The 11281-nt window shown below is 40.3% G+C and overlaps 1 long non-coding RNA gene across 2 annotated transcripts in view; it reads right to left on the bottom strand.

Moving 5' to 3' along the window:
* Positions 1-237: 237 nt before the first annotated feature.
* LOC139358727 (uncharacterized) overlaps positions 238-11281 on the bottom strand; it is a 29867-nt gene continuing 18823 nt past the window's right edge. Inside the window, exons 3-6 of one of the 2 annotated variants that reach the window (XR_011614151.1) lie at positions 9024-9103; positions 8707-8832; positions 7513-7598; positions 238-376 (exon numbers count right to left, since the gene is read on the bottom strand). This is a non-coding gene — a long non-coding RNA (uncharacterized lncRNA). The remainder of the gene's footprint in view (positions 377-7512; positions 7599-8706; positions 8833-9023; positions 9104-11281) is intronic. The other variant, XR_011614150.1, reaches the window with a different exon arrangement.

Below are 11281 nucleotides of genomic sequence, written 5' to 3'. Positions count from 1 at the left end.
TAGAGGTAGCATTTGTATAAGCATTCACTTCTATGCAAGTCTATGTTGTTTAATTAGGTCAAACCTAAATGTCTACCTTGTTTTGTCAGAACACTATAAATGCCTTGAGGGTAAGGATCAATGTTCCTCTTGCATCAGTTAGGAATTATATTTGACTATCAAGAACAGAGGCTCCTAATCAGTAGCTTAAAAATCAAGGGTTTTATTTTTCTCATATTGTGAGGTGTACGGAGGCAGGTAATCCCAAGCTGATTGATGTGGCAAACCTTGGTAAGAGCAGAGACTCAGCCTCTCCCCACCTTCTCATTTAGCCCTCCCTAGCATGGATTTGTCACTTCAAAATCACAATCTGGCCAATCCTCTTCAAACACAGCATCTGTGCAACAGACAGAGAAAAGTGAGAAGGCAACGGGGCAAATGGGGCTTGCAGACTGAATCAGCCCAGCTTTTCAACATGCTGCCCTAGAAGCTCCATCCCATGATTTCTGCTTACTTTTCATGGGTCAGCAGTTAGATATAGAGCCACCCCTATTTGCAAGCAATGCCCCAAATATTTTCAGTTAGACATATTGCTATTCAACAATGTCTGCATTATTTTAGTAAAAAGAAGGGCTATTGGTAACTAGTAGGTAACCAGTTGTCTATGCTCTCTGTCTCTCTATGTACATCTATTCAAACATGCATATGTACATATGGATGTATATACATATAAACTTTTATTCAGATACCTGCATGTATAACATTATATGTTATATATGCATATATTTTTATATATTTAGAAAGACAGAGACACAGAAACAGAGGGACAGAGATTATGCTCTATCCTAGTATCTGTATCTCTCTATTTGAATAATAATATATATAATTTATATATGCATATATGGAGAGAGATTATGCTATAGTACTCTCTTCATCTGAGCAAAATCAAATAAAGATTACAATAAAAATAATCTGATATGTTAAATACTATGCCGATTACCATGCCTATCATAGACACAGTGGAGATATTTTTTCATAAGTAACTATTGCTTTCTTAACAGAATTAAACCAAGTATTTCTTCCTTAATGTCATAGAAGCTTTTATTGGTTTCCTATATTTGGCGTTACTGTTTTTTGTTTGTTTGTTTGTTATTTTGAGACAAGGTCTCACTTGGTCATCCGGGATGGAGTACAGTGGTGCGATCACAACTCACTATAGCTTCAAATTCTCAGGCTCAAGCGATCCTGCCACCTCAGCCTCCTGAGTAGCTAGGACTACAGGCACATACCACCAAGATTGGCTAACTTTTCTTTCTTTCTTTCTTTTTTATTTTTTTTAAGAGATGAGGTTTTTCCATGTTTCCAAGGCTGGTCTCAAACCCCTCAGCTCAAGCCACCCTATCGCCTTGGCCTCCCAAAGTGCTGGGATTACAGGAGCGAGCCACTGCCCCTGGCTCAGCATTACTGTTGGCAGGAATCTCTGAAAACATTGATGCCTCACATTTCTTAGAAGTTAAAAGTACTGAATTAGTTTTTAATGTCTGCATTTTAGTTTTCCCCTTTTGCTCCCTTCTATCTCTCTGATTTAACCAGGTGTCCTCAAACTATGCTTGTGACACATTTTTGAATCTTAGAATTATTATCAGCACGTATGGAAAGATGAAAAGACTTTAGAGTAAAACCAGAGAAAAGATATCGGAGTATTGTGTGATAACTGCACAACGATGGCCATTTTAACAGAGTATCACAGAGCCTGTAGAAGCATCCCCCTAGAAGCGTCTCCCAATATTGGGTCTTTTACTTTGTCACTGTATACTCTCTTATGTACTCCCAAGGAAGTGAGTTGATCAGTTTATGAGCAAAGCTGTGGTTAGGACTCAGGTCACTTAACTCCAGGCTCAAAGCTCTTTCTACTACATTATTCATGACAACAACAATAACAACAGCATTTTACATCTGTGTAGAACTGCACAGAGTGCCTCACCGATCATGCACTAGAGACAGAATGAATATTATTGAGCCCCTTTGATAAGGAAACATTATACACAACTCATGGAAGGTAGTGGAAGAACAGCTATTAGGATGTTCTTTCACACATATTGGTCATTGTAGGGGCTTCCCCTGATAGATTACACATATCCTTGGTGCCTGTTAACCAGGCCAACAGATCAGAATGCCCCAATCTGAATCCCTTGGATTAATCTGTTGGGATAAGGCGACATTTGCTTGCAGGGCCATTTCCTAGCCATTCTTCCTATATTTAGTCTTCCTATTATTACATTAGTCTTAGACAATGTAATTGTGTCTTGGTAGTGAAACAACCAAACCAATAAGAAAAAGAAAATCTGCTATATCCCGTTGCTACACATCATTGCCTTCAATATGGCACTTGCACTTCTAATTTTCCAAGACAACATTATCACTTAGGGTTTAGGCACATCTTAATCTGCTGACTGATGGAGTGTGTGGCAGGCATTTTCACACTAGGACCATATGTGATATAATTACCTAAGCATCGCAAAGAAGATAGGTGGAGGATCTATTGCATATCTATTAAGAAGATGACAGTGCTTAGGATAATAAGAATGGTAGCCTGGATGGATGGCAGTGAAATAGTTAAAGACAATCAGCATTAATTGGAACTTCCTTGTTTGTTTTCTTTTGAAACTTTAAAGTTATCCAAATGGAGTGTTAATTTAAGAAAAAAAAAAAAAGAAATGTTTTCTTGGGAGAAGACAATATTTTGAAATGTTTTTAATTTACAAAAGCCTGTTTCTTTCAGTCTCCCATTGCTGCATGAGGTTGAACAAATGTTAACTACAATGAATTAATTAAGTTTGCAGAAAGTAGCAGCAGGGATTTGGAAACTTCAAGTGGAAGTGAGCATTTTGACTGTAAACATGCTGCCTGCCTGAGACACTATATCTGGATTGAGTGGTTGTGGAGTTATCCAAAGAAATGCAGTATCTCTGGGAAAGTAAGTCTTGGCAGGGAGAAAAAATAACAATGTCTCTTGCTGGCAAATCTATTCATTATTTCCTTGATCATCTCATGTGTTTTGTTTGGTTCTGACCACGCACTATTATTCTACTCTCCTCTCTGCAAATGAGGGTGATGCTACAGACTTGCCCTCAGAGGGAAAGGAACTAATATTTATCTGTGCCAGCCTCTTTATATATGCCATTTCTTTCTGAGGGCAGATATAATTTTCTTATTTTATCACTTCTTGGCTTTTTGGTGAAGATCAAGCATAATATCTGTTTTTATCAGTTTAATTTTCTTATTTTACAGACAAGGAAACTAAGACTCAGAGAGTTTAGGAACTCACTCACAATCAGTTTAGAGGAAAAGGGATTGGACTTTGAACCCAAACTATTCTGATATTACAGCTTTTTGAAGTACACCAGGATGCTTTCTCATGGTATAGGGTGGGGGAAGGGCTGCAGGGATCCCTGGCAGCTTCTTGCCTGGTTTCCCTTATGGCTGGGAGAAAGGGAAAGGCCTGGGGCTGTGGAATATGGAAGGGTGATCCTCAGATTTGAAGGTGATCAGTGGATTATACCTTGAGAAACAATGGATTAGAGAGATTTCTCAGCATGATCCCTGAACTAGGGCCCTCGTAGGCTTCTGGCTATGTTGGACTAGTCATACTCCTTCTCTTAGGAATGTGAACCCAGACATAATACCAAATGAGAGGAGATGATTAGTGATCGAAATGAAACCTGAATGAACCATGATACAGAGGGGCCAGCCATAATGGACTCTGAGAGATCTGAGGTTGTGAGGAGAACAACCATAACTAATCAAAGGAAGCCTTTTCTTGAGAGTGGAGGCAAGAGCAGAGGCACAGAGAGAAGAAAGGGCATGGCAAGGTGGGATAGAGTCAACCCCAAGTCCTTAGAGCTGTTTCAGCAACCAAGGTCTTTGTGTTCCAGTCATGATGCAAGGCATGTTGATCTTGCCATTACAAGCTTACCCCTTCAGTTTCATCACTTTGCTTTCTTCACTGCCAACACTAGACATTATTACTCTATAAAGACAGGCTTGTGCCAGAAATGTGTTAAGAATGCAATAGACCAATTCACAATTCACACTGAATAGACCAATATATACTACAAAATTTTTGGAATATCAGAGAAGAATTGCACACAATTTTCTTAGAGATTAAATAAGACTTAAGTATAGACCATCATCTTTTTATTAAGTTTGTAATAGATGTTACTGGTAAAAATAATCAATACAAAATAAAAATTACAATATCTGAAAGCACACAGTGTACTTGGTAAAATGTATTACAGTCTAAAACTTGTCTGAAGAATGTAATCTTGACTAAGTTTAGATATGCAAAATTTGAAAGTGTAAAATTAAACTTGGTCACAGATGAAAATTCTATGGTCACACATGAAAACTCACAATGGCAGATGCTATGAATGATGAAACTTCATATGGTCAAAGATACTGATCAATAAACCACATCTTGGTTGTAAATATACATGGTGAAAAATTGAACTAGATGAAAATCATGTTAGTAAAATAAGAATGAAATGCAAAAATACCAGGAAAAGCCTGACTATTCTATATAGAAAATTATTTGTGGAATTAATTTGTAATAATGGGGGCTTGTGTGTTTCTGAGTAGAAGGTTGAGGCAGGTTGCGGGTTTCTGCTGTAATAACTAGAAAAATGGGATAAATTACAAAAATTATATTTTTAAAGACATGCGATATGTAGGAAGCAAAAAGTTATAGATAAGTTAAAATTCCAGAGAGATGCTCCCTTCACAGATGAGCTGAGGTCACTGATCATTTCCTTCCCTGGGGACAATTGCAAGTGCGCTCACAGACTGAGGATTGGTCAGGGTTGGCTAGACCGAGGGACTCTACCAGGAAAAGACAAACCTGCAGAGGATGCTGATAAGCTGGAATCTGGGGGATTTTAAAGGCCTTAGCTAATTTTCCCAAAGGACATTTGCTGAGTGCTGGGGTCTGGGGGAGGGGATTCTGAGAGACTAGGAGGCTGGGTTGGAAAGCCGAGTCAAGTGTCTCACTCTCTCACTGCCTCAAAGCACTTGGAAAATCCTTGAGACGAATAGCTACAACAAACACACATGTCCTTGAGATTTTTGAAAGCAGAAGTGAACTAAGTCTAGCTGAAGCTGCAATCTAGCTCTAAGCCAGTTCAATTTCTGATTGGATGGAGGTGATTGATAGATAGTCCCTCTCCCTATCTGTTTTTCAAAGGAAAGCACAAATGCTCTGGGGGAAATAACAAAGACAGCAGTCTCTAAGATTATCTTACACATAATGTTCACCATACAATTAAATACTATGAGGCATGTGAAGAAGCAGAAAAACATGACTAAAAATTTTTTAAAAAGCAATAGAAGCAAACCTATAGATGATCCAGATATTGGAGTTACCTCGAAGGCCTTAAAATAACTATTATACATATGTTAAATAAAAATGCAGAAAAATACATACAAAAGAGAGGAAAAGATGAAGTTCAACTAAGAATTTGAGTCTATGTAAAAGGATCAGTCAGATATTATATAACCTAAAAATATTATAGCTGACATTAAGAATTTGTTGGACAGGTTTAGCAAGAGCTTGGCCTGCATATGGCAGAAGACAGAATTAGTATACTCAAAGATAGGCCCAAAGAAAAGAGCAAAATTAAATCTCAGAAAGAAAAAGAAAATTGAAAGATTGGAACAGAGCAAAATAAATATATGGACATAGTGAATGGTTCTAACATATGTGTAATTGGAATCCCAAAAGGATAGGAGAGAGACAATGAGGAAGCAGCAAATTTGGAGATAACTGTTGAATAATTTCTAAAAACTGATGAAAGACATTAAGATTCAAGAGGCTTAGCAAATTCCAAGCAAAGTAAACACGAAGAAAACCACACTTAGGTACATCATAGTGGAACTGCTAAAAACCAGAAATACAGTGCTCAGAGGCTGAACACTGAAAACACTATGAAATTGAGACACTGAAATGCTGAAAAACAATAGAATTTGCTCCAGAAAATTGTTTCTCGATGAAAAGTTTTTGATGTTGCTGTTAACTCTGATTGAAATGTTTACATTCACAAACACAAAGTCAATATGTTCTTGAGGTCAAATTGGAGGAGTTAAAACAAACCAAACCAAAACAACAGCCATGGTTAAAGCATCATTTTTTTTCTTCATATGAGTGGTTGAGTTTGTTCCTTGCAAGAAAAGAACCTAACTGAAATCTTCCTCCAAGCATTTCTGCCTTACCAAGCCTCTTCTTCCCTTACCTGATCATTCTACCTTTTTGGCAGAAGATGGGGCTTTTAATTCTGCCCTTTTGTTTAATTGCTATCTGCAATCCTGGAATTCCTAGATTTTCAAAGTTACCTCTCTCTTGCCATTGCTTTTTCACCAAGCAATGGCCAGAGAAGGGAGGGAATAGCTTGTGGGGTTCTGATAAGACAATCAACTTGTTTTCTGACTCTGAAAATCAGCATCCAGCACCATTCACTTTTACCTTTGGCATCTATTTACTACAGTAGAAGCAGGCAGTCAGTAAGGAACAGTACAATGGATTTTACTTCGTGTTCTGGATTTACTCAAGTGATTTTTAAAAATAGATGCATACACAAATATCACAAAAGGGGCTGTTCTTAAGTTGGAGACAGATGAATAGTGGGAACACACTAAAGCACCTGGAGACTGATGGATTTCAGTTAGTGTTTTGTCTTTTATGCAGATACAGGGATGGATCGGTTTTGCCTGGTCCACGTATTTGTCAGTGCCTACATGTTTCCAGTTATGTTCTGCTGCAGGTCTTAAGGTTATTTCACCCCTTTTCTTTTCCCTTTCCAGTTCCTGAGCCAATACTTGTCAAACCTGGTACTGTATCAAGATCCTCATGACCTATACCAAATGCAGTCTGGAAGTGTGGTTGGCTGCTCGAATCAGGAGTCAAGTGTTCATATACAAACCCCTGCATAAACCCTCCCCTACCACTCCAGTTCTCCCACAGAGTCTGGAGCACAGTCAGCACTGAGATTTTGTTTTGTTTTGTTTTGTTTTGTTTTTGTTTTGTTTTTTTTTTTGAGACGGAGTCTCGCTCTGTCGCCCAGGCTGGAGTGCAGTGGCGCGATCTCGGCTCACTGCAAGCTCCGCCTCCTGGGTTTACGCCATTCTCCTGCCTCAGCCTCCTGAGTAGCTGGGACTACAGGCGCCCGCCACCGCGCCCGGCTAATTTTTTGTATTTTTAGTAGAGACGGGGTTTCACCGTGGTCTCGATCTCCTGACCTTGTGATCCGCCCGCCTCGGCCTCCCAAAGTGCTGGGATTACAGGCGTGAGCCACCGCGCCCGGCCAGCACTGAGATTTTTTTTTATCTGGGGCCCAGATTTTCTTCCCGGGCCTTGTTATTCCCTCTCCCAGGAGATAGACTCTGCTCTGGCATCCCTGACTGTTATCTGGAGTTCAGTCCTATGTGTTACAAGATTATTAGTTCATTCATTATTCTTTTAATGAGTTTTTATTGATTACTTACTATGTGTGTGGCACCATGTTAGGTGCTGAAAATATAGCGATGTATAAAATGACGTAAGCGTAGTCCTCAGAGAGTAGTTTATTATTCTGGTGGGAAAGAAAGGCATTGAATAAATAAACAGCTAAATATCTCATTAAAAACTGTGATTAGTACTATGAAAGACAAGTACAAAATCCAAAAAAAAAAAAAAAAAAAAAGCACGATCTGAGACTGGGTCAGGGAAAGCCTCCTGAAGTCAACCAAATGAAGTCCAGGGGAAAGAGTGCTATAGGTAGAGAAAAAGCAAGTGCCAAGACTTGGAGGTAGCACTGAGGCCTTTTGAGGACTTCAGCAGAGGCCAGTAGGACTACAGTGGCTGTTGCTGACCCGCTGAATTAGTTTCCTTTGGCTGTCATAACTAATTACTACAAATTTGGTGCCTTAAAATAACAGAACATATTTTCTCATAGATCTGGAGGTTCAGAAGTCTGATATCAGAATATCTGGGCTGAAATCAAGGTGTTGACAAGGCAGTGCTCCCTCCAACGCTCTAGGAGAGAATCTTTTCCTTGCCTTTTCTGGTGTCTGGTGGCTGCTAGCATTACCTGGCTTGTGGCCACATCAGTCCAATTTTCAAGGTCAGAACTTTCAAATCTCTCTGTGCTCCATCTTCACATCACCTTTCCCTCTGTGTGTGTCACGTCACCCTCTGACTCTCTTTTATTAGGATGCTTGTGACTGCATTTAGAGCACATCTGAATAATGAAGACAATCTCCCCATCTCAACATCCTTAACTTAATCCCATCTGCAAAACCCAATTTTGCCTTAAAAAGTAACATTTACAGGTTCCTGGAAGTAGGACCTGATATAATATTTTGGGGGGCCTTTATTCAGCCCACTACAATGGCTTGCAATGCAATGCCCAGGAGAATGTTTTAAGATGCAATGCTCAGGCTCCACCCCAGATCCGTTAAGTCAGAATTTCTGGGTAAGAGCTGGGCATGGGAATTTTTTTTAAACCTCCCCAGGTGACTCTAATATATAGCAAGGACTGGGAACTACTGGGCTAGAGCATACTGAGGGAAGGGAAGTTGTCATGGCAGGCAGGGTATCACCTCTGGAGATTTTTGCTGTCCCATTAAGACCCCTTAAATATCAATGCTGTCTGCATGAAGCTGTACCACTTAATGTACCACTTTGAACTGCTTTGTAACCTGCTTTTCTTGGGGTTCTTGGCCCTTTCTCCTTCAGTTCTTGATTCTTCTTCCTCGTCGAACTGACACCGAGTCCCTAGAATGTGTGAAACATGAGTCCATTCCATTCTTGTTGTGAAGAATATGCTAACAAATCAATAGAGAACACACTTAGCTGACTTCACACAAAAATGTTCCAATTCTACTCTAGAATTGGAAGTGTAAATCTGCAGAGCATGCAGTAAGGGAAACTAGTAAATTTGTCAGAAAAAAAAAAAAGATAGTTTCAGTCTGAACAAAAACCACCTAGAAGCAGGCCCAGAATTAGGAAAACATACCTGAGACCTAGGACCTCCAGCATTCACTACTTGTCTTAGTCATAAAAGAAGATGTCTTCTTTCCCACTCTTCCCACTTATCTATGAAAATATTGAGGGTTTTTTTCAGTGAATATATTTGGAACATAATAGGGATTTGGCCTATGAAGATCTATCAAGATCCCTAATGGTTATCAGTAGCTTTGGTCCTAACGACAAATTTGGTCTCACAGCCACATAGGTACGTCACTTGGGAGCTATGAAAATGACCATGTAATTTGCTGAGAATTTGGTAATAGGAGGAAAAAGAGGCAATTTAAGGAGTTTCTACAAAGCCTCAATAGCTACTTGCTAGTAGAGAGACATTTTTAAATGCCAGTTTGGGGGAAATTCCCAAGCTCAACTTATCATTGGTCCATCAGGGATTAATTTAAGGGCAGCCATCTTGGCTTTTTCAAATCACTAAATTGTCTCTGGAGAAGTAAAGATGCAATGACTTCACTTTGTAGACTACAGTGTTTTCACAGTCAGATCTACTAACAGACCCCATCCACAAGGGAATATTGGTAACACCTGGGAAATGTGGGTTGTGTTTCTAAGTACCAAGAGTGTTGAACTGGAAGTTCTTTGCAGATAGGTTCAAGGTCTACATAGCATCATCCTTCTGACTCTAACCTGACATCATCCCTAGCACAGCACCATATTGTTTGCTGCTCTTTGCTGCTAACCATCACCTCAACTGGGGTTGGACATCATGAAATGATTCAATGAAAGCATGATGCTTCTTTTGGGAAGTCCTTCTACCATCTTCTTCCCTTTTCCACCCATAGCTACTCTCTTCTTGTTTCCATAATTACTTGCACCAAATTATTTAATATCTCTTGGTAAAAATATTAAAGTGTGTCTGCTTACTAGTGAGTACTCCTTTTGAAAACTCTTTTAATCTAGGGAGGCTAGGTGGTGGTGTTCCTTTCTGGGTCTTTATGGCTGAACATTCTCACTGCTCAAATAAAGATCTGAATGAATGCTGGCCTCCCTTTCAGAACCCCTCTTAAATGCTTTCTACTGAACACATCCTTCCTTTTCCTAAACAGCACTTGCACGTCTTGTGAACATCTTGTTTTTTTGTCTCTTGATTACCCCCATCTTAGTGGAAACCTGTGATGCACATGGCAACCACAAAAAGAATTCTCACCTGCTAAGAAGGTCTGGCAGGTGGTCCCAGTAATACCTTTCTTATCTAGGAAGTGGCTCAATTATTTTCACCTCTGACAAAGTGATAAACTTCAGAATACTCACCCAAGCAAGAGGATAGAGGGAATGGAACTGCTAGCTCCACCACCCCAATGTGGAGTAAGATGTCTGAACACAGCCTCGCTTTCAAGCATAAGTTCCCCTCTTTCTCCAAAGAGCCGCAATGGCCGAGGTGTTGGCATGCAAATACTTGCAAAGTGAAAATAGACACACTTCCACAGCTCCTCATCCCTGACCTCCAGTGGACAGCCTGCCAACCATGCATGCATGTTGGTTTGGCACCGAGACAAATGTTCCCTGGAGCATAGACTGAAACCACCAAACTAATATCACATGGGATACCAGCCAAATTCTGACCTTGCTCTCTGTAGGTGAGTGGCTGTGGAATTAACCTGTGATGGTCTCCTGCTCCCACTTGGTTGGTGGCCTGGGTTTTTCGGTTCATTTTTTCTTTCTTTTATTTTTTAATGCCACATTTGAATCTTGTTGTTCTCCCACTGCACTGGTATCTACCAGCCACAGACTACTCTCTTGGTCTTGGCTTGCTGACAGTGGGCAGCTACTTATTCCAAGAAATGGGCAAATGACAAAATTCCTTCTTGCCATGGGTTGTCTCGCCCCTTGAGAGGGAAGGGCCACCAATAGACTGCTTCAGAATCATACCCAGGTGGCAGAGCCTGTGGTCTGGCATCACGGGCATCTGTGATTGCTGTCTGTTCCTTTTGCATCCTCTTCTTCTATTTTTCCCTGCTGCTCCAGCTCCTCCCATCCCCCTTTTCTGTTTCCAACTCTTATGTATTCAGAGCTTCCAATAGTCTAAGTTTTTCATGAATTCAGGGCTTTAATTTAGCATGTGGGGTGCTGGCTCTTCCAGCAAGCTGCTTTGGTCATTATTTCCAACTTGAGGGGATAAAGAGGCAGCAGGGTGCAGTGGAAAGAGTCGGGGCCTGAAGCCAGAAGGCCTCGGGTACTAGTCCCAGCTCCATTTCTAACTAGCTGTGGGACTCTGGCCGGGACACATGCTGG

Source organism: Macaca nemestrina, chromosome 1 (genome assembly GCF_043159975.1).
Source record: "Macaca nemestrina isolate mMacNem1 chromosome 1, mMacNem.hap1, whole genome shotgun sequence".
Taxonomy (NCBI): Eukaryota; Metazoa; Chordata; class Mammalia; order Primates; family Cercopithecidae; genus Macaca; species Macaca nemestrina.
The sequence above is the reverse complement of the archived record's forward strand: the minus strand, read 5'-3'. Positions and strand labels throughout refer to the sequence as shown.